We start from the raw sequence: 23,798 nt of genomic DNA on the forward strand, positions 1-23,798 counted from the left end.
AGCAGAAAAGAACAGTTAAACATAAAATGGAGATGTCCCAGGGTTTGCTGGCTGCAGGTGGTACTGGGCTCAGGACCTAAAGGACGCCTTCGGGGATTTGTGTTCTTCTTCCACCTCTTTGTTCTCTCCTTCCCTGTTGGCAGCATCCACCAAAGGCTCTCTAGATGGTGGAAAAGGTAGCCACAGAGAGCTCCAGATTTTGTCTTTAGAGTTCTTGATTTGAGAAGGAGAAAGCTCCTCTATCGCCCAGTGTTCACACTGGTCTTTGGAGAAGGACCGTGAGCGGCCCCAACAGCAGGTCCCCTCATCCCCATGTCCAGGGACAGGACGCACCCTAACGGCCTGCTCTGGGCCACATGCCCACCACACGGCAAGGGAAACAGGTACCCTTGATTAAAGGCTCCATCATGGTTTCTGACACAGACACACGAAATTTATTTCAATTCCATGAAGAGCCAAGAAGAAGAAAATTATGGATAAAAAAGCAAAATAACTTTTTTTCCAAAATGGTGGAAACAAACAAAGCGATAGCCTACAGCAGATGGCGTATCTTTAGAGCAGGGTTGCCTGCATGCCTGCTTCTCCATTTGCTCCAGCACATTCACTCTCCTCTGCTCTCTGCCCTGCTCTGTGTCTTGAGACCCATCTCTTAGGAGTACCTAACCTGGGCTGCAAGGGGCTCAGATGGGGGAAGAAAGGAGGCTAGGTAACTGTCTCCCCCCACTCCATCTCTGCCTTGAGGTCCTTTCTGAGGTCCTATCAGTCTCAAGCTCTCCGCAGGCATTAGAGTCAGGTTGCCATCCCTTCAGCCTTTTGTAAGGCTGGCAACGGCTTCCTGCTGTGCTAGTCCTTGGGTGCTTCACATGGCCTGTTGGTTCCTTCACCCTGCCCACTTCTCTCCACAGAGTGCTTAAACTCCATTGGGGTCCTGAGCATACCATCTGTGTAGAGCCAAGACTCTGACCCATAGTCTGCCTACATTTGTTTTCTTTCCCCTCCCATATTATTAAACAAATATATATCATTGTAGAATATGAAAATACAAAAAAGAAAAATTATACCTAATCTTACCCCTCGATGTGATGATTATTCACATTTGGGGATATACCCCTTCATGTTATTCTTTGGATGTAAATATATATACGGATTTTTTTTAACAGAAGTTAAACATTCTTAGATGTTTAAACATCTAACATTCTTAGATGCTTAAATGAAAAATTCTCAAAAGCAAAAAAAAAAGTATAAAATAGTTTACCTTTCCTGTTAAGACAGGTAATTAGGAAGGTAATGTTTTCTCATTCAGCTTTAATCAAATAAAAATTAACTTTATGGTAGTAGAATATTATTATGATGATTACTATAACTTCCCCTTTTCTGAAACAATTACAAAATGATTATTTTCAGAGTTCACTCTCATAAAAAGTGACTGAACTTTCAGATTCTACTCAGGTCAGGAAAAATCAATGGGGGAAATATTTTTTGATTTGACTGGTTTCCTGTGAATTTCTTATGGTATCACAGTAGAGAAAAAAAGAATTGAAATGAGATGGAACATTTTCTAATTTCTATTTCCATCTGGAGGTGTTATATTTAGCTCTAAACGAGAATATAACATTTTCCCTAGGTACTTCACTTAGAAAGAATTAAAAAAAATTGCCCAGTGATAATGAGTATTTTTTAAAAACACAAAACTTACATATTGTACAATCTAAATACAATGGTGATTCAGCAATACCTGTTAAACAGGAAGGATTTGGGACTCTGTATTCTGCCCAAAATTGTCTTAGAGCTGGACCCCAGGCATGGCTGACACCACTCACAAATGTTCTCACTGATGGGTAGTGCCACGAATGCAATGAACATGAAGGCCATGCCGAACCTGACTATGGTCTGAAACATCATGAATGTCTGTGACCCCCAAAATTCATATGTTGAAATCCTAACCTTCAACATGTTGGTATTAGGTGAGGGGCTTTGAGAGGTAATTAGTTCATGATGGCGGAGCCCTGGAGAAGGGGGTCCATGCCCTTACAAAAGGGACCCCAAAGATCTCTCTCATTGTCTTTTTGCCATGTGAGGGTACAATGAGAAGCTGACAGTCTGCAGCCTTGTGGAGGGTGTTCACCAGAACCCAACCACACTGGCACCCCGATCTCATTCTTGAGCCTGCAGAACTGTGAGAAATGTTTTCCACTTAAGCCACCCCGTCTATGGTGGTTTGTCACAGCAGCCCCAACTAAGACAATGTCGTTTAAACAGACTATGACCATATTTGTGAGAAATGTTTACTCACATAAACCTTATGGAGCGTTCAAACCTGCTCAACCACTTCCATGATCTGGTATCTTTACCTTCTCCTTAAAATGAAATTTATTGCCCTTCTCTCACAGTTTCTAATACCGCTTAGGGAAGACATGGCAAATATAGATTTTTTTCCCCCCTTGCTAAGAGACAGTCTCCAGCCTCATTAATTCAGTTTTCTAAATCATTGATTTTACAGTGATTCCTAAGGGAATCCTCCTGGACTGCATCATCTCTGTGACTCACCTCACGGCTCCAGACAAGTGTTGGCGTGTTGTAAGCCCAATTTCTTGGGGTTGGCCTTCCCCAGTTGCAAAGAAAACTACTAGGTTAACAAGATGGCTGATTCTTGAACCTCTACAGTCTTTGCAAACTGACTGGAGAAGTGTCCGACACATTTTTTCCAGTTCCCAGAACTTGAGGAAGATTAGAGCTTTTGAAGGCATGCTTAAAGGGAGGAGAAGATGGTGAAACAGTCAGCAGTGAAGGGAACATGGTGTTGACTCCAGTTGAACACTGGTGGCGTCTACGAGAATGTGCTCAAAAAATCCTTCTATTTTCCTGGCCTCATGTCAGCCTCCTTCACTTTCAGGACTTTGCTCTCAGAAACCCACATTCTCTGTAGATCCCAGAAGACAGCCTGGGGCACTGTGTTGACATGATGGCATGCTTCTTATCATTTATTAGCATCATATTGTCATCCACACACTCTGCATCCAGCCATCCTTCAGCTCAGCATTCCTACCATACTACTCCTGCAAATATGTTCTCAGTTGAAGCAGAATAAATTGTACACATCAGGCAAAATCTGGGACTCACCGGGTAAGTACCTGGGGAACCTCAGTGTGCCATGTCCTGCTCATTGAGAGCCTGGGTCCAGGCTTGAAGTTATGAAGACAGTTTCACTAGCTTCATTCCAAAGAACACCCTCAAATTCATGTTGATTAGAAATGTAAAGAGTTGGATGCCTTCTTCAAGAAATGTAATATTAGAAAGCACACTTAGAGGCTAAGGATAACCAGGCTCCAGCCACACTGGCCTTGTTTTGTCGTTTTGGTTTCTCAACCACGCCAAGTGCATTCACATCTCCGGGGCTTTGCTCAAACTGTCCACTCTGCTTGGATATTCTGCCCATAGACCTTGATACAGCTGGTTTTTTTGTATCATCCAGGTCTGAGTTTGAAAATGACCCTCCCAACCACCTATCCAAATTACCTCATGCATTTCCAGTTGATCTCTGGCATGTTACCCTGTTATGTGTATTTGCGGGGGGTTGGCAAATCACCTATTCTATTCTTACCATCAGCATTGGTTTCAGGGTGAGTGACATGTAGTCTCTTAGAGCTCCACACTTTGAAGCACCCTACTTGGGGTTTAATGTTCTCCTGTTGCCATCATGAAACTTTTTTTTAATTTAAAATTTTTTAGAGATTTTAAATTTTTATTTGACAGAGAGAGAGAAAGAGAGAGCACAAACAGAGGGGAGCAGCAGAGGGAGAGGGAGAAGCAGACTCCCTACTGAGCAGGGAGCCTGATGTGGGGCTTGATCCCAGGATGCTAAGCTGAAGGCAAACATCCAACCAAATGATCTACCCAGTCTCCTGCCATCATGAAATTTTTAATAGTTGTTGGCTTTTTTTTTTGTTGTTGTTTTTTGTTTTTACCAAGAAGACCTGTATTTTCACTTTTCAACTTAGGTTATTTTTTACTGTCTCTTTGCTATTAGAGTATAAGCCCTAGGAGAACAAGGATCTTCTCTCTATATTGTGTTACCAGCACTACAGGGAATATTTATATTATATTATATTATATTATATTATATTATATTATATTATATTATCCCAATAAATATGTGTTAAAGTTAACTATAGGATTATTGTATGAGGGCAGCCCTGGTGGTGCAGCGGTTTGGTGCCGCCTGCAGCCCGGGGTGTGATCCTGGAGACTCGGGATCGAATCCCACATTGGGCTCCCTGCATGGAGCCTGCTTCTCCCTCTGTCTGTGTCTCTGCCTCTCTCTCTCTCTCTCTCTCTCTCTGTCTATGAATAAATAAATAAAATCTTTTTTAAAAAGGATTATTGTATGATATTTTATTTTATATTTTATTCCCAGGTATATAATGAAAAGGATTAAACAAATATTTGTATATAAGTGTTAGAGCAACACTACTTATAATAGCCAAAAGGTGGAAAGAACCTGAATGCCCATGAACTGATGAATGGACAAAAGAAAGGTGCTATATCTATACAATGGAATATTATTCAGCCGTGAAAAGGAATGGAGTACTGATATGTCCTACAACATAGATGAACATTTTCCTTAGCAAAATATTAAGTTAAACAAGCCAGATGAAAAAGATCACATGTTATATAAAGCCATTTATATGAAATATCCAGAAAAGGCAAAATTCCTAAAGATAGGAAGCAAATTAGTAGCTGCCAGAGGCCAGAAGCATCAAGGGAGGAAGAAGAGGCTGTATAATGTGTATAGGATTGTACTTGGGGGTGATACACTACAGTTTGGACTGGATAGAGATAGTGGTTGCACAACATGAGGAATGTACTAAATGCTGCTGAATTGTTCACTCTAAAATGGTTAATTATGAGGGCACCTGGGTGGATTAGTTGGTTGAGCATCTTCCTTTGGCTAGATCATGATCTGAGGGTCCTGGACCAAGCCCCACATCAGACTCCCAACTCAGTCGGGAACTGTGTCTCCCTCTCCTTCTGCTTGCCACTACACCCCCTGCTTGTATCCTCTCTGTCCAATAAATAAATAAAATATTTTTTAAATGTTTTAAAAAAATATCAAAATGGTTAATTATGGGGCATCTAAAAGGCTCAGTTGATGGAGCATGCCACTCTTGATGTTGGGGTTGAGAGTTTAAGCCCCACATTGGATGTGGAGATTACTTCAAAATAAAATCTTTAGGGGCACCTTCCTGGTTCAGCCAGGGGAACACTTAACTATTAATCTCCAGGTCATGAGTTCAAGCCCCATGTTGAGTAGAGATTACTTAAACAAAAATTTTTTAAAAATTAAATGGTTGGGATCCCTGGGTGGCGCAGCGGTTTAGTGCCTGCCTTTGGCCCAGGGCGCGATCCTGGAGACCCAGGATCGAATCCCACATCGGGCTCCCGGTGCATGGAGCCTGCTTCTCCCTCTGCCTATGTCTCTGCCTCTCTCTCTCTCTCTCTCTCTCTGTGACTATCATAAATAAATAAAAATTAAAAAAAAATTAAATGGTTAATTATAAATTTTAAAATGATTAATTTCATGTTATATGAATTTTACCTCAACTTAAACAAAGAAAACTGAAAAACTAAATACTTGTGGAATGAATACATACTTACAAAACTTGTTTCAAAAAAAAAAAAAAATTAAAAAAAAAAAAAAAAAGAACTTGTTTCAGAACTCTTTCCACAATTGAGTCTTAACCTAGTCTAGGGCTTCAACAATTTCAGTCCAAAGCTTTTGAGTCTGTATGAAGGTAAGAATGTGTTTACAACATTATTTAGAAAAGCATTTCAAATACTTGCTTCCAACAAAAGGGAAGCAAGTATTTGAAGGGAAGTGTCCTACATAGGACACTATTATCATCATAGTGCTAACCCTATTACTACTTTTTTGGGTATTGTTTTTGTGTTGTTGGGCTTATGCTATGTTTTTAAAGATTTATGTATTTGTGAGAGAGAGCTCAAAAGCGCATGTGGGCACAGAGGAGGGGAGTTCACTGAGCTCGGAGCCTGATGCGGGGCTCAATCTCAAGACCCTGAGATCATGACCTGAGCCGAAATCAAAAAGTGGACACTTAATCGACTGCACCACCCAGGTGCCCTGGTCTTATGCTTTTTATAAAAAAATATATTTTTTTTGAGATAGTGGTAGGTTCATGTGCAATTGTAAAATATTATAGAGAGATCCCCTATTCCTTTTACCCAGTGTCCCTCCCCCATCATGCTAACTTCTTGAAAAACTATAGGATAATATCACAACCAGGAAATTGATGTTGATAATAGTCCTTCTGGCTCATTCAGATTTCAGTGGGTTTATATGTCCTCTTGTGTGTGTGTGTGTGTGTGTGTGCGTTTGTCCTATTTTCATACTGAAGTAAAACAATAGTTCCTTTTAGGATTGTAGTCTGTTATCTAGTAAGAAATTCCAGAGAGATTGTGGCACCACCAGAATAACCACAGTAAATGGTTCCAAGTACAAGTTAAAAGAAAGCAACGTTTCTAAAGTGGTGGCAGGGGCTTAGCAGTCTGGAATCTGTTAGTTCAGCCATGCCTTTTACACGCACTTGACCCTTTCAGCACCATGATTCTTAGAAGGGCCGCCATACGTTTTGTTCCATTCCACAATTTGAGGGATGTGATACAGTAAGACTTTCTTCTGCCATTTGAGGAAAAAAGGGAAACGTAAAAGTTGGCAAGCATCGACTGGTAGCATGAAAAAGGTGCCAATAAGATTGTTCTAACTTACGAAGAACATTTGTCAGTTCAGCCCCCTAATACATAATGGGAACTGGAACTTCGGGGGAATTAATAGATGTTAAAGACATTTTCAGGGTTTACTGTAGGATCTATTGTATGTGTTAATTGAGTTCATTTGAAGATTCTAGTTCATTCTAGATTCTAGTGAATGCTCTTTTTCTAAATGGTGTGGTTGAAGGATTAGACATCTCATTTTTGCCTACTTAGCATCCATTCCACCATCTTCTATTATTGGCATGTAGATTTTCCTTTGGGGGGCTGCTCATCTCCCCTCCTGGAGAGTTGTTTTGGTGGTGCTATCCACAAGCCCACCACCTCCCCCCAACCCCTACACACACTCATGGCTCACAGGATGAGCCCATGACTTAATCCGCATCCCTATGGACACAATGATCAGTTCAGAAAATGCACATACTCAAAACTGGCCAAAGAGATGTAATCCCTGATCTTTTGCCAGAACAATTAGGACAGAGTATTTTTCCATTGGAATTGAAGGGATTATTATGCACACAGAGAGAATCAGTGAACACCAGCAGTGCCAGCATGCTGCAAATGAAGCCAACATGAAAGAGAGAAGACCTGACATTCCTACCCGAGCATCTTGAACCAGCTATACTAGAAGCTCTGAACTTCTCAATGACATGAAGCGGTAAGATAACAAATTACATTTTGTGTGTGCCTAAAGGAATCTGAGGGTTTTTGGTTTCCTTTTTTGTTTGTTTATTGTTTGTTTTTGTTACTTGGACCTCAGTGGGAAGGATTAGTGGCAAGTAACATATATTAGATTACACTTGGGGCCATAAATCCTTAAACGAATTTATTATTTGTCCTCTCATCATTCAACAATTTTCTTATCTTCTCATTGTCTGCATTACTGCTTGCAGTAATTTGCTTGACGCATGGCTTTGGCACTTGGTGTAAAAGAAGTAACTCAAGTAGAGTAAATGAATGGCTGTGAGTACATGAATGCCTCTGACCCTATAATGTGCTCTTTTTTTTTTTTTTTTTTTTTTTTAAATTTTTTTTAACTTTTATTTATTTATGATAGTCACAGAGAGAGAGAGAGGCAGAGACACAGGCAGAGGGAGAAGCAGGCTCCATGCACTGGGAGCCCGACGTGGGATTCGATCCCGGGTCTCCAGGATCGTGCCCCGGGCCAAAGGCAGGCGCCAAACCGCTGCGCCACCCAGGGATCCCTATAATGTGCTCTTTTAAATAGGTTATGCGTGTGCAACACAGCACTGACCATCTGTACTGCTTATTTAAGTTCTGTGATAAAATAGCAGAGGCCTTCATTGTTTATTTATGTGATGCAAGCAGCTTCTTCTCTAAATTCTAATTCAATCTTCAGTCACTGTTTTGTAGGCTAGGAGCGCTAATGACTGCACAAGAAATGTTTGCTGCTTCAGATGGTGCTATTAAAAGAAAACTGTTCCCAAAGAAATTCTTATCTCTTGGGGGGGAGGGGGAGAAGCTAAATGACTATAAATTATGGAAGAGGAAATTGCCAATGTGTCTTGCTTTCTCTTTATTGGAGGCATTGTTTTATCACAACTGTCAAGTAGAGCACACACCTATTTTGAAAAGCTTTTTACAGCTGTGAATTAAGCACAAATGGAGAAATAAGAGGCTGCATAATCAGAGGAGCTAACAGAGCACTGCTTTGCAAGGTAAAGGCAGGGTTTTACCATTAGTGTTTCATTCATAAATGACAACAGCCAGGAAGCAGGGAGTGGCAGAGACTGAAAAAGGAGAGAAAGCCACAGCAAAATACAGTTAAGAGAAACAACCAAAGAGATCACCAGAGCCCTGTCAGGAGACTAAGAAGAATCTTGAATAGAAAAGCTGAGGGGAAAAAAAGAAAAAAAGGAAAGCTGAGGGGCACCTGGGTGGCTCAGTGGTTGAGCATCTGCCTTCGGCTCAGGTGGTCATCCCCAGGTCCTGAGATCGAGTTCCACATCAGGCTCCCCGGAGGGAGCCTGCTTCTCCCTCTGCCTATGTCTCTGCCACTTTCTGTGTGTTTCTCGTGAATAAATAAATAAATAAAATTTTTAAAAAGAAAAGAAAAGCTGAGACCCTTAGAATCTCAGTCTCCTGGGGCAGAGAAAAAGAATGGGACCGGGGAAGGGAAGGCAGGCCTTGGATTCTACATTGTTTCAGAAGCACAACCATCAACGTTGATCTAAACTCTGATCATACAAAAATTGTCTAAAGGATGCTGTTTCTCTTATCTGTCCATCACGGATGATTTTCACAACGCCTCAGCTCCTGTGTCGCCACTGCTCTCATTAATGACACTGTGGATGTGTTCTGAGAAACCAGCAGAGGGAGTGCAAGATTAATGGGTGGGTTCCAGGTTCTGCCAAAGGGAACCACCTCCCTATTCAAGACTTCCCTATGCAGTTTGTGAAGGTGACTGTCTCCAGTGCTTCTTTCCCTACTCACCTCCCTTCTTCACCTGCTTCTTTTTTCCTATCTGCTCTCCAACAGCATGCTCCCTCTACCCAAATTGCCTAATTATTGGGGAACATTTTACCAAAGAGTTTACAGGGTGATGTTCTTGTTGGCAGATTCCACAACAGATGAGAAAGGAAGGAAGGCCCCAAATGAGGGTCAAACATAAAACATCATGCCAAATGAAAGAGTTTTGAATGCTAAGGAGAAAGGTTTATGATCTACTGGTAATCGAAAATAATAGGTTAGAAAATTGCATATACAGTAGTATCTCGAGTATATAAAGCTTTTGTTTCCAGGCTTTTTTTTTAAGTAAGCTCTACCCGCAACGTGGAGCTCCAATGTATGACCCAGAGATCAAGAGTCACAGGCACTACTGATGGAGCCAGCCAGGCACTCCTGCTTCACACTTTATCATATATTTCTATGTTTTGAATGCGTGTGCTGTATGCAATGTATATACCTAATGTATATGGCTTTGATAATCACAGGAGAAATTTAAAGGTTGTAAATGCTTATACATACTTTGCGTATTTACATATAATATCCTCTGCTTTATAATACCATAGGAAGAGTTCATGTGGCCACACTAAGTAGCACTACAGGAAGTGAGCTGTTATGAATCCCATGTGCTAAGGACCATCTGAGAAACTAAGGATAAAACGATAAGCTACATATACTCCATGACCTCAGGAAGCTTAGAGTCACCTATATCACCTTATTTCCTTATTGTCCGTCCAGTGACTTGTATTGTTGGATGACTCTGAGATACATAGTATTATCTTCAGTTTGACCATTAAGTTCCTATCGGTAAGTGCCCCAGAGCCACGTAACTATTACATGGCTGACTGGAATAGCTCTGGATTTTCACTTCCAAAGATTCCCCTCCTTCCCAAATTTGAGTCATCCTAAGAGTCATAATTTTTGCCATCTGCTAGCTCATAACTATTATCTGAGATATTTAATCAATCTTTTCTTTAGGCCCACCTATTTTTAACTGAAATTTATCTTTTTTTAAAGTTTATTTACTTACTTTTTTAGTAATCTCTACACCCAACATGGGGCTCAAACTCATGACCCCGAGGTCAAAAATTGCATGCTCTCCCAAATGAGCCAGCCAGGAAACCCAACTGAAATTTATCTTAAAAGCAGCTTTATACTACTAATGTAAATGCAAAACAAAATTATTTTGCATAAATAAAAGATAAGCATTGAATTAGCACGGCAAAAACAAAAATATACATATATTCTGACTTTGCTGGGAAGGCTCTGAAGCTCTTTGTTATAAAAAGCAGAGAAAAAAAAAAAAAAAGCAGAGTAGATGGCTGGATGAGCACTGGGTATTATGCTATATGTTGGCAAATTGAATTCCAAAAAAAAAAAAAAAAAGCAGAGTAGCAGGGTGCCTGGGTGGCTCAGTCAGTTAAGCATTTGACATTGGCTCAGGTCATGATCTTGGGATCCTGGGATCAAGCCTAGCATTGGGCTCTGTGCTCAGCAGGAAGTCTGCTTGTCCCTCTGCCCTACCCCCACTTGTGCTCACTCACTCATGCTATCTCTCTCAAATAAATACATTTTAAAAATCAAAAAAAAAAAAAAAGCAGAGTAGCAAGTATAAGAAAGATGTTAAAGACAAACTATCACCTCACTGAGGTCTTCTTCACATAATCAGAAGGTCTGAAGGGGGACTCAAAGGAGGGATGAAATTTGTGTGCAATTTAGTGAATATCTCAAATAATACCAATCAAGGCTTTGAGAAATATGATTATTTGATGCAAAACCAAGAAAAATACTCCAGCTGAAGCAGAACAGGGGAACCTAGCAGTTAGAAGGACAAGGCTGAGGTCAAAGACAATATAAATCTAATTTTGCAACCATGAATCTCAAAATCATGGGAGGATGCTAGTTTGTTTTGTTTTGTTTTGTTTTTGATAACAAGTAATTACTTTGAAATATCAGCATCAACTGAAACATGAAAAACAAATTTTAAAAAAATGTAGGGGCACCTGGATGGCTCAGTGGGTTGAGTGTCCAACTCTTGATTGTTGGCTTAGGTCATGATCTCAGGGTCATGGGATTAAACCCTGTGTCCAGCTCCATGTTCAGTGGGGAGTCTGCTTGAGAGTCTCTCCCTCTCCTGCTCTCTCTCTTCCTCTCAAATACATAAATCTTTAAAAAAAAAAAGAATAAAAATATTTTTCTCAATGAGGAGACAATGTAAGGAGTTTGTTTCCCTTAATCATCAGTTTAGGAACCAAATGGACATGAATTCAAATCCAGCTCAGCAGTTTATTACATAATATACCCTGAGTTTTTCTGAGCTTCAATGCCTTCATCTATAAGCCTAGGGAGAGGGATGAGTGGTTTTCCAGTATGCAATAGTCATTTGCATAATACCTTAGGTTATGGGGATCCCTGGGTGGCTCAGCAGTTTAGTCCTGCCTTTGGCCCAGGGTGTGATCCTGGAGACCTGGGATCGAGTCCCATGTCAGGCTCCCTACATGGAGCCTGCTTCTCCCTCTGCCTGTGTCTCTGCCTCTCTCTCTCTCTCTCTCTCTCTCTCTCATGAATAAATAAATAAAATCGTTAAAAGAATCTTTAAAAATCTTAAAAAAAAAAAAACAACCTTAGGTTAAAGGATAATTTCTCCCAAAAGGTAAAATCATGACTCATATAAATATAAAATGAATACCTGGTGAATATTTCATGTAACTCATTACCAGGGAGAATCAGTGAAATGTCACAGTTCTTTCAAAGGAAAACTCAGAGCATCTGGCTGGGTCAGTCAGTAGAACATGTGACTCTTGAATTCAGGGTTGTAAGTTCAAGCCCCATGTGGGGTGTAGAGATTACATAAAAATAAAATGTTACTTAAAAAGGAGAAGTCAGGGATCCCTGGGTGGTGCAGGGGTTTGGCGCCTGCCTTTGGCCCAGGGCGCGATCCTGGAGACCCGGGATCGAATCCCACGTCGGGCTCCCAGTGCATGGAGCCTGCTTCTCCCTCTGCCTATGTCTCTGCCTCTCTCTCTGTCTCTCTCTCTCTCTGTGACTATCATAAATAAATAAAAATTAAAAAAATAATAAATAAATAAATAAATAAATAAATAAATAAATAAAAATAAAAAAAGGAGAAGTCAAAGAACAGAGAGACACATAGATGGGAATGCCAAAGTAAATTTACAAACAGAAGAGGAAAATCAACTGGCGATCCACAGGACAAAATTTCTTTGCATGTCTATGGACAAGAATTATTTGCATTATTACAGCTTTCTCATCAACTTCTGAATTATTCTGGTTAATGCAGAAATTTATCCCAAAAGAGTTTTCAAGTTAACTTTTATCTCAACAGACTTATATATAGTCAAAGACAAAGATGTGTATTCCTGTAAGATTACATGATATCCAGTAACTTCAGTATTCCACTGAAAGAATATCCATTCATCCCTTTGTTTATTTCAAAGTCTTAAATTTTTCCTTACACTAGGTCAAGACCTGATTTGCAGAAGTGAACACCATTGTTTAAAATAGCATATTTAAAAAAAATTAAAAATAAATAAATAAAATAAAAATAAAATAGCATATTTATGATACAAAATAAACCAAGTAGAAAAAAAATGTTTTCATTTAAAATATCACTAGTGTTGGGCATCTGGGTGACTCAGTCAGTTAAGCATCCAACTCTTGATTTCAGCTTAGGTCATGACCTCAGGGTTGTGAGATTGATCCCGAGTCAGGATCTGCGCTCAGCATGGAGTCTGCTTGGGATTTGCCCTCTTCCTCTGTCCCTCTCCTTGTTGGTGTGTGTGCTCAATCTCAGTATCTCGGGATCCCTGGGTGGCGCAGCGGTTTAGCGCCTGCCTTTGGCCCAGGGCGCGATCCTGGAGACCCGGGATCGAATCCCACGTCGGGCTCCTGGTGCATGGAGCCTGCTTCTCCCTCTGCCTGTGTCTCTGCCTCTCTCTCTCTCTGTGACTATCATAAATAAATAAAAATAAAAAAAAAAAAAAAAAAATCTCAGTATCTCTCTCTCTCTGTCTCTCTCTCTCTCTCTCTCTCTCTATCTCTGTCTCTCTCTCTCTCCTAAATAATCTTTAAAATAAGATAAAATAGGGCAGCCCAGGTGGCTCAGCAGTTTAGCGCCGCCTTCAGTCCAGGGCCTGATCCTGGAGACCTGGGATCGAGTCCCATGTCGGGCTCCCTGAATGGAGACTGCTTCTCCCTCTGCCTGTGTCTCTGCCTCTCTCTCTCTTTCTCTGTGTGTGTCTCTCATGAATAAATAAATAAAATCTTCAAAAAATAAAATATAATAAAATAAAAATAAAATAATAAAATAAGATAAAATATCCCCAGTGTTAATCATCTCATTCATGACAAAGATGGAACAGAGAAGGCTCCTTCCAATTCTAAAATTTTAGTATTCTATTATCTAGCAGATTACAATGTTTATTCATATTTTACTAAAGCCAAGTTTCAAAAAGATTAGGAAGAAATTGGAAATCAACCTGAAATAAAAATAATTTCTGAAATGAAAATGTAAGTTAAGAAAAAAAAAAGAGTTAATAATAGAAAAAATTAAAACAAATTTCAGTAAAATTTGGATTATATAATCACAGGCTTTTTCCCTATTTAAGAAAGTAACAGAGAAGGACACTGACAAACATGAAAGACAACAAATTTCTAACTCAATGTCCTGATCAATACAGAAATTTGTGATAAAATAATTCCTAAGATTTTCTTGAAAGAGACCTACATGATTTTTAACTTGTTTCTTCGCAAGTTCTGAAACACCAGTTCAGTAACAGAGAGTGTCATTTTAGACAATAAAAAAGGAAATTCAAGGTGTATTTTCCAAACAAATAAAGTAGTTTGTGAGTATTTAGAAGCTGATTTCTTAATCACATTCAATTTTTTAAAGCCATTGTGAACTCAGATTTCCAATGAAGCTCTGAAAGTCTTTTGACACTTCCCCACTGCCCCCAAGTTAGTTGGTTCTTATTGTCAGAATAGGGGCAGTTCTCAGTGACAGACCAACAACTGAAAGCTTGTCTCTTAGCTATTTAAACCACCCAAGCCCTCAAATAAATTTAGTGAACAAAGCAAAGGAATCCAAATGACATTTCCTTCTATTCACAAAAACTTCAACTTTTATGTTCAGTAATTAATGGCACCGTTTAACCAGAATGACATTACAAAATGGGGCAGTTGTTATTTACCATAGCCATGTAATAAAGTGTCAAAGGCTATCACAACAGGATATCTGTGTTTAAATGGAAAGAGATAAAGAGACAAAGTCAAGCCAGTTATCCCTGTTTTGTTTTCCAACTGGAGGGAAGTCTGCTGAACTAGACTTCTAAATACCAAGCTGTAATCTGGGCACAGACAGTAAATGTAACATTCTGGTGCTTCTTTCCTTCTAATTCTGAGTGACAGAGGCCAATGTGAGAGTGTAACTATTCCATTTGAGTGCCTACAAAGTGTTAATATTTTACTGGCATCCTCTCTTGATCTGTACATAGTAGGCATTTTCATTCCTGACTTATCAAAGGAGGGTACCAAGGTTCTAAGGGCTGTTGAAAACAGGGCTGGCTAGCCTGTGTTCATGGCGTTTAGGAAATATGGACGTCAGGAAGGCTTCACTTTCACCATCTTCTCTGTGCCTCTCATCTCTTGATGTGCTTTCTCATAGATGCCCTCAACACCTCTCATCATGATTCTAACAACCGCCATTTTTTTCTTTAAAAAAAAAAAAAGATTTTGTTTTTAAGTAATCTCTACACCCAATGTGGGGCTCGAACTTACAACCCCCGGGATCAAAGTCACATGCTCTACTGACCAATCCAGCCAGGCACCCCTAACAACCATCATTTCAACCCTTCATCTTTATTTGGAAAGTGGCATGGCTTTGGAGAACCATTTATCCCTCTCTTCATCTTTCACTTAGAAAAGAAAGACACTCAAGCTTAGGTGTAGGTTGTGAATGTAATAAATGGTCAGTTGGATTAGTACCCACATCTATTCAGCTCCTAAGCTGATGTCCCTCATGCATTGCCTCCTAACTGAAAAATAATTTTGTATTGCTTTTAAGGTTGATTTTACAGGTTTGTTGTAAAAATAATTCAAGCTGTACAAAAAAAAATGCAAAATAAGAATGTAAAAACTACTCAATTTCCTATCACATAGTGAGTAATCCTTAGATACGTCATTTTCTAGGTTTGTTTGTTTTTAAGATTTTATTTATTTATCTGAGAGGGAAAGGGAGAGCAAAACAGAGTAGGGAGGTACAGAGGGCAAGGGAGAAGGAGAACCAGAGTCCACACTGAGAAGGGAGTTAGACCCAGGGCTTGATCCTACGATCCTGAGATCATGACCTGAGCCAAAATCAACAGCCAGATGCCTAGCTGACTGAGCCAACCAGGCACTTCTGTTTTCCAGTTTTTTAATGCAATTTAACAAAATTGGAATCATCCAGGAATTACATTATTCTATATTCTTATTTTTATTCATGATGGTAATGAATAATGATATTAACATCATTTCTTATAACTATTTTAAGAACATGCCTGCTGATCATTGCAAATGATTCCCTTATATTGACATACTGTTTATTTAAACCATTCAAATGACTTTTTTTTTTTTAAGATTTATGGGGGGGGGGGGGTTGCAAAAGGAGAGGAAGAGAAAGTCTTCAGCGGGCTCCATGCTCATGATGCAGGGCTCAATCTCATGACCCTGAGATTACAACCTGAGCCGAAACCAAGAGTCGGACATTTAATTGACTAGGACACCCAGGCGACCCTCAAGTAACATTTTAAAACAATTTTGGTTATCAGAATCTTTCATACTACATGTTTATTCCATATGTGGAATTCTTACATGAACAAGCTGTAAAATTCAGAAGTAAAGAACATAGGATTTTATTACCAACAGTTGCAAGGGCAACAGTGTAAGCAACAGGGACATCCCATAAAGGGATGTTCATCACCAAAAAAATGTATGTAATAAGTATGTTCACGGGGCACCTGTGTGGCTCAATGGTTGAGTGTCTGCCTTTGGCTCAGGTCATGATCCCAGGGTCCTGGGATCGAGTCCCGCATCAGGCTCCCTGCATGGAGCCTGCTTCTCCCTCTGCCTGTGTCTCTACCTTTCTTTGTGTGTCTCTCATGAATAAATAAATAAAATCTTTAAAAAAAAAAAAAGATGTTCATGTTTAATCTATTATAATACAGATTTCTTACAATTACAAGGAAAGGGTTTTCCATTTAGGCAGCATTTACTTAGTACTGAAGTATCCATACAAAGAATGAAATATCACCTGGATGTGACAGTATTGTGGAAGTGCTGAATCGTTGGTGTGGTCTTGGTAATATCTGGGGTGAAAGAGAACTTTATCTTCAAAGTAAAAGAGGAAAAACAAAACACCACAGCCTAAAAATGACGTGTGATGGAAGATGTTTTAACCATTTCTACATTGAGCATGAAAGGTTATTCATAAATGTAGTGTAAGATAGTACGTTATATCCACTTTGTATCCACAATGTTCACTGACATTTTCCTAACCTCCTCCCTATTGATTCTCTTGAAAGTGGGCTTGTATTCACCTGCTGACTTGGGGCTAGCCAGATTTTTGGGAGCCATAGTTGTCAGCTTGCACAAAGGTCTTTCTGTCTGTAGCACATATTAGATAAAGGATAGCTAATTAAAGCTAAAGGTACTGGGGGGGAAAGAATTCAGCAAGAGACCATACATCAGCAGAGTCGCAAGAAAAAATAAATCCGGTAACATCTGAATCCCTCCTTGTGACCAGGAAACCTTCTAGATGTAGAAATCACATTCGTATGTAACAACTGATTCATAACATATGAGCACAAGGGAGATCTTCTAAGGCCATGTGTGAATTAGAATGTAGCTGCACAGAGTTTTGCCCATCACCACAGATAGCTTCTGGAAGTCAAAATATGGAGCTCTCAAAATGCATCTTCTTTAATAACACCTATGGTTATTAAAGATTGGCTTATGGGTTGAAGGTAATTTCTCTAGAATTATCCTCCCTTTTATAAATTGCCCACATCTGGCTTATTTTGCTGATTATTTTATTTTATTATTTTATTTTATTTTATTTATTTATTTTATTGCCATTAGGCTTTGGCAGTCTTTAAAAAAATCCAAACACTCTCACCCATGTCTGCCTCCCGTGATCACTTACCCTTATAACCAAGGAACAATGTCAACTTTTGCCATGTGTGAGGGAGAGGAGAGGCCAGAAGATAAAAAAACAGAAGCACAGAGGGAGAAAAGACCTCCATCACAACTTTGAGAGAACATTTAGGAAGAATAAGATTTATCCCACATCTTGAAAACTGGATTTTTTTTTTTTTTTTGAAAACTGGATTTTATAGAACTGGGCAGACATGATTACATTTCTTTCTTGTCCCAGATTAAATTATAACTGACAAAGAATCAGTAAAATTGCAATTGATCTTGGCAAGATGGCCTCTGTTTGGTCATACAGAGTTCAGCTGCAATGCTACCTCTCTGGGAGAGCTGCTTCCCGGACTTCTTGGTATAATGTAGAATCCGAGTCACTAACTCTTCCCCTTATTTTACTACTTTTCACAGCTCTCTCGGCTTTTTGTCATTTTTTCCAAGTGGGGATGTATGTAGAGCAGGTGCATGTTTGCACCCTGGTGTTCTGTTTGCATGCACTACAATGACACCCCAAGAGCATGGTCCTTTTTGGTCTCGTGGCAGCAGGTATTGCTAGTCGCTGACTCAAGGATGCATTTAATTTTGCCCTTCTTCCTGATTTTGTTTTCCAGAAGCAAGTGGCACACCAAAGAAAACAAAGCAAACAAACAAAAAATGTTACATTTCTTAGCTCCCTTGCTGCTAGACAGCCAAGATGTGGGTAGGGAGATAGAAACAGGAATTGCTGAGTGGAGCTTTTTGGCAAAGTATGATCATCAGGTGAGGAGTCCTCGGGAACACACATTTTCCCCTCTGTCATTCCCTGCTCCCTGCCTGGAATGCAGACACTGCTAAAATGGGAGCAGCAAGCTTGGGACCATAAGAAGGTGGAAGCAGACAGGGTCCCCGATGGCCTCTTGGAGCCACTGTAGGAACGAGCACTACACTGCCTATGTCTAGACTTCTAATTATGTGGGAAAAATAAAACCCTTACTTGGTATAAGCCATTGCTTTTGATGTTTCAGTCACTTCCTGCCAAAAGTCATTCCTAGCGATATATAGCAGTGCTCTCAGTGCTTTGAACGGTGCCTGGCAAATGGTAGATGTTGGACATTTATGAAAGAGAGAAGGCAGGTCATTTAAAGCCATTCGTAACAGGTCCTAATAGGTGTATGTTGGCCTTTGGAGATGCCAATTAATCATAGTTCTCAACCCTGGGGATTGTAAGTCAATTGACAAACAAACACAGGAGACAAATAGAGATTTTTTTGGAAGATTTACTTATTTATTTTGAGAAGGAGAGAGAGGGTGAATAAGAGCAGGGGGAGGGTCAGAGGGAGAGAGAGAGTTTTGAGCAGACTCCCTGCTGAGCAGAGTACTGCATGGGGATCTAACTTTCAGCCCTGGGATCATGATCTGAGCTGAAGCCAAGAGTCAGATGCTCAATTGACTGAGCAACCCAGGCATCCAGAGATTTTTTTTTAAATGACCCTTCATTCATCCACTTAATATTTCTTAAACTCCTACCATGTACCAGACACCACGCTGGGTGTCGGGGATAAATCAGCAGGCATAATAGACCCAAATCCCTGCCCTCCTGATGCCTTTATATGGTGAGGGAAAAGAAAAACAAATGCATATTACAAGTTGGGGGAACAAAAAAAAAAGAAGTAGTTGGGGGAACAATTCAAAGAAGGCGATGGGGGCACCCAGGTGGTTCAGTTGATTGTCTGCCTTTGGCTCAGGTCATGATCCCAGAGCCCTGGGATCGAGCCCCATGTCAGGAGACTGTCCCTCTCCCTCTGCCCCTCCCCTTGTTTGTTTTCTCTCTCCCTCTTTCTCTCTCTCTCTCTCTCATTGCTCACTCTCTCCCAAATAAATAAATAAAATCTTAAAAACAAAAGAAGGTGATCTGAAAAGGCCTCCCTGCGGGATTATCTGAGCGTAGACCTGAAAGAGTCACCTGCGAGTATCAGAGGGACTAAATGGCCCAGACAGTGGAATCAGCAAATGCATGGGCCTGTAGTGGACACTACATGTGTCTTAGGCTTTACCATCTCAGTGCCAACCCGATGTCAAGTGTCAAATTACCAGCATCCGCATCTTTTTTGCCTGTGGGCTTTCTCTGGGCTGCTGAAGCCTGCTCTGCTCACACAGGCAGCTGGCTGGTAGTGGTGAGGTTAAGGAGGACTGGGGGCAGGAGAGAGCTGCTGGATGAACACCCCAGGCCCGAGCCTATCTGGAGGGCCAACGCTGAGGTGCCTATTCTACACTGGCTCCCAGATTTTGCCAGTGAAATTGGTATCTGGCTCAGAGTGGTAGCTGGCTTAGTAGCACACTTTTATTAGGAGCCTCCCTAGGTCACTCAGTCCATTAAACGTGTGCCTTCAGCTAGGGCGGTGATCGTAGTGTCCTGGGAGAGGCCCTGGGTGCGAGTACCTGCTAGCTGGGCACCTGCTTCTCCGCATCCCTCTGCACCACCCCCCTGCTCGTGCACACCCTCTCTCTCTCTCAAATAAATAAAATATTTTTCTTTTAAAGATTTTATTTATTTATTCACGAGAGACACACAGAGAAGCAGAGACACAGGCAGAGGGAGAAGCAGGCTCCATGCAGGGAGTCTGATGCAGGACTGGATCCAGGGACTCCAGGATCACACCCTGGGCTGAAGACAGATGCTCAACAGCTGAGTCACCTAGGTGCCCCTAAAAAAAATTAAAAAGAAGAAAAGAACCCCTCTTTTCTTCCTGTGTTCCCTCCTCAATGAACTAGGGGTATTTCCTTCACATTCCAGATAAATGATTGACACACAGATCTTCAACCCCAAGTCTACTCCTGGGGGGACGGGAGCTGAGAAAGGAGAGTCAGGAGTCCAACCCCGCTGGAGCTGAGGTGGGAGAAGCGGTCAGGGATGGAGTCAGATGGTGACAGGTCCCTCAGCCCCAAGCCTGGGGGGATGCCGGCGATTTCATCTCTTACCCCAGGTGAGGGTTTGCGGTGGAGGAGTGACATGTTCTTTTTTTTTTTTCTTTTAAGATTTTATGTATTCATTCATGAAAGACACACAGAGAGAGACAGAGAGGTAGGCAGAGGGAGAAGCAGGCTCCCTATTGGGAACCTGATGTGGGACTCGATCCCAGGACTCTGGGATCACAACCTGAGCCAAAGGCAGGTGCTCAACCCCTGAGCCACCCAGGCGCCCCATGACACGTTCGGACTTAGGTTTTCAGTGCTCGCTCCAGCGGCTGCATGGAGAACAGATTGCAGCGGGGATAACGTTGAAGCGGGAAGACGCAGCAATGCTTCCAGGGGACGCAGGTAATAGATGACCCGGAGCGCTTGCATCCCAGCCGCAGCTGTGGTTAAAGCCGGAGCAGAGCCTAGACGCGGTGCCAAAATGCGCTTCCTGCCCCTCTTCACCTCGGATGAATCTATCCTCCAAGGAGAGAGCTGGAAAACCTCCTCCTCCCCAGCCCTGGGCACACTCAGCACTCCGCGTTTGCACACCTGGGGCTGGGCCCCGGCCCACGGCTTCCTGCTAAAGGGGCCTAATTTCTCCAGGGCTAAAAATATGATCTACTGAGTAGGGCTGCTGCGAAGACCAAATTAAATGAGAGCATGTTAGTGCATTGCTGAGTGCAAGGCTTGGGCCGATAAATTACAGCTTTAATATTAGCATTCCAATTACCGTATTTCATCAAATAGAAGACACTACTGTTTGTAATGCATTGTTACTTCTCTACCTCCAAGGAAAAAAAATTTTAATGCTGCCAATTACACTATGACACCAGGCCTTAAGGACAGTCCTGCATGACACGTGAAAAAGACATATCAGGGGGATCCCTGGGTGGCTCAGCGGTTTAGCACCTGCCTTTGGCCCAGGGCGTGATCCTGGAGACCCGGGATCAAGTCCCATGTTGGGCTCCCTGCATGGAGCCTGCTTCTCCCTCTGCCTGTGTCTCTGCCTCTCTCTCTGTGTGTCTCTCATGAATAAATAAATAAAATCTTAAAAAGAAAAAGACATATCAGCTTCTCACGCTCTGAAATTTCTTTCATCTGTTTCAAGGAATTTGGCGGTTTCTCCCACCTTCAGCTGCGTGGCTTGGTGTTGTGATAGGAAATGCTCTTGCGCGGGTCTGAAAAAGAACACGAAGTCAAGAATAATTGGCAGCTTCATCTCCTTGAGAGTGTCTGTCTTCTTAGGTTCCTTCCACAAACATTTAGGAGAATTGATGTATCCCTCCCTAGATGAATATCTGTTTCAATAAAACCATTTGTACCCTGCTACTCTGTTTCTGTATCCCCAAGAACTTGTGGATATAATGACTTTTCATTTTAATGCTGAATCATTGTATACTCTTTTAGAAAGTGTATCGAGTATCAGTGAAATCCAACATGTGGGGGCACCTGGGTGGCTCAGCCGGTTAAGTGTCTGCCTTCAACTCAGGTCATGATCCCAGGGATCCTGGGATCCAGTCCCAAGTTAGAGTCCTTCCTCGGTGGGAAATCTACCCCCCCCCCCCCCGTGCTCTCTCTCTCTCTCTCAAGTAAATAAAGAAAATTAAATAAAATAAAAAGAAAACCAACATGTGTGACTCCCAACAATGTGCAAAATGCTTTTGCAACATCAATTTTGAACAAATATGACCAAGTCCACAGATTCACAAACAAGAACCACATCATGACCCAACAGGAATACATATACATGTGTGCCAAAACTCATGCTAGAATGTTCATAGTAATGCTGTTCCTAAGAGCCTCAAACTGGAAACTTCCCAAATATCCATCAATAGCGAAATGGATAAATTGTAGCATGAACGTAGTATGGAATACACCCCAATGAGGATGAATAGCCAACACAAGCAACAACGAACACTAATCTCACTGACATATTATGGAAAAAAAGAAACGAGAATCAAAATGTAATTCCATTTGCAGGGAAGTTCAAGAACAATCAAAACCCATCCATGCTGCTAGAAGTCGGGAGAGTTACTACTTGGGGAAGAGGTGGATAATAACTGGATTTGGGCAAGAGAGGAATATCCAGGTGCCAATGATGTTCTGTTTGCAGAGGTAGGTGCCGACCACTGGATATGAACAATTTATGAAAATGAAGATTCATTGAACAGCACACATATGAGTTGTACACTTTCCTGTAAGGATATAATGGATCATAAAAATTTTAAATACGGAACCTTCAGAACATTATACACACACACATGCACACAACAGGTGTGTATATATAAATGAAAACCAGATCTTTCTTTTCTTAGGTCAGAAGAGTGATTGATGCCTGACTAAAAGATGACTTCTCGTGCTGTTTATCATAAAGTTTTACTTATGAAGCTTTCAACACTTGATTCCTTCTGTGCCTCTTGAGTATAGTTGCAATGGCAACATTCTATTAAGAAAGGATTTCTTTTCCCACTTTTTAAATGTTTTCACTTTCTTCCAAGGTCATTTCTTGTGAAGCCTGTCCTCGCCCAGAGCACATATCCACATTATGCACTCAAGTTGCTCCTTGTCTGCGGTCTTTATCTCTGTGCAAGTTTTCCTTGTACCTCCTGTGGGTACACAACATGGCAGGGACACAGCAGACGAAAGAAGCACTTGTGCCTGTGAAAGTCTGGAAAACATTCCCAGAGAAGCGTGTAGAACAGCAGCTTCCAGCACGAGGATCCGTAGCTCAGGAGGTCAAGGCTCAAGTTTTAGATGAAATGAGAGCCATGAGGGAGAGGAAAGCCCACACTCCTATGGGATTCTGTTTCCTCTGTACACTAGTAACATTGTCTCTTCTTATTTATGCTGCAATTTACCAAACTTCTGGCCATTTCCCTCCAACTTCTGCAACAGCCTGGGGGAGCCGAGAAGGCTGAAGGCTGCTCTCCAGGAATACCCAACCCTCTCTTCCTGAACAACACAGCGTAACTTCTTCCATCTGCTCTAAACGCTTGGCTGCAAGATTCAGTTCACATCCCTCCTCACTAAATACACAGCTGACCCTCAAACGACACGGGTTGGAATGGCTCGGGTCCACTTACGCATGGGTTATTTTCAATAAATACACTGCAGTAATATAAATGTATTTTCCTTATGGTTTCCCGTAACATATTCTTTTCTCTACTTTATTGTAAGAATACAGTGTATAACATGTGTAACAAACAAAATTTGTGCTAATCGGGTTTTTTTTGTCATCAGTAAAGATTCCGGTCAATAGTAGGCCATTAGTAGTTAAGTTTTAGAGGAGTCGAAATTCATACATGGATTTTCGACTAATCCCTCACCCCCCATGTAGTTCAAGGGGCAACTGTATTAGTTTATCCAGCAGCTCTATACCACCGATAGACCTCCAGCTACTCCGAAAG

At 41.2% G+C, this 23,798-nt stretch overlaps 1 long non-coding RNA gene across 1 annotated transcript in view; it reads left to right on the forward strand.

Moving 5' to 3' along the window:
- Positions 1 to 7,061: 7,061 nt before the first annotated feature.
- Positions 7,062 to 23,798, forward strand: part of LOC144291221 (uncharacterized) — a 28,133-nt gene continuing 11,396 nt past the window's right edge. Inside the window, exons 1-2 of the long non-coding RNA XR_013358545.1 lie at positions 7,062 to 7,444; positions 22,372 to 22,506. This is a non-coding gene — a long non-coding RNA (uncharacterized LOC144291221). The remainder of the gene's footprint in view (positions 7,445 to 22,371; positions 22,507 to 23,798) is intronic.

The sequence above is a fragment of the Canis aureus genome, chromosome 19 (genome assembly GCF_053574225.1).
Source record: "Canis aureus isolate CA01 chromosome 19, VMU_Caureus_v.1.0, whole genome shotgun sequence".
NCBI classification, from domain to species: Eukaryota; Metazoa; Chordata; class Mammalia; order Carnivora; family Canidae; genus Canis; species Canis aureus.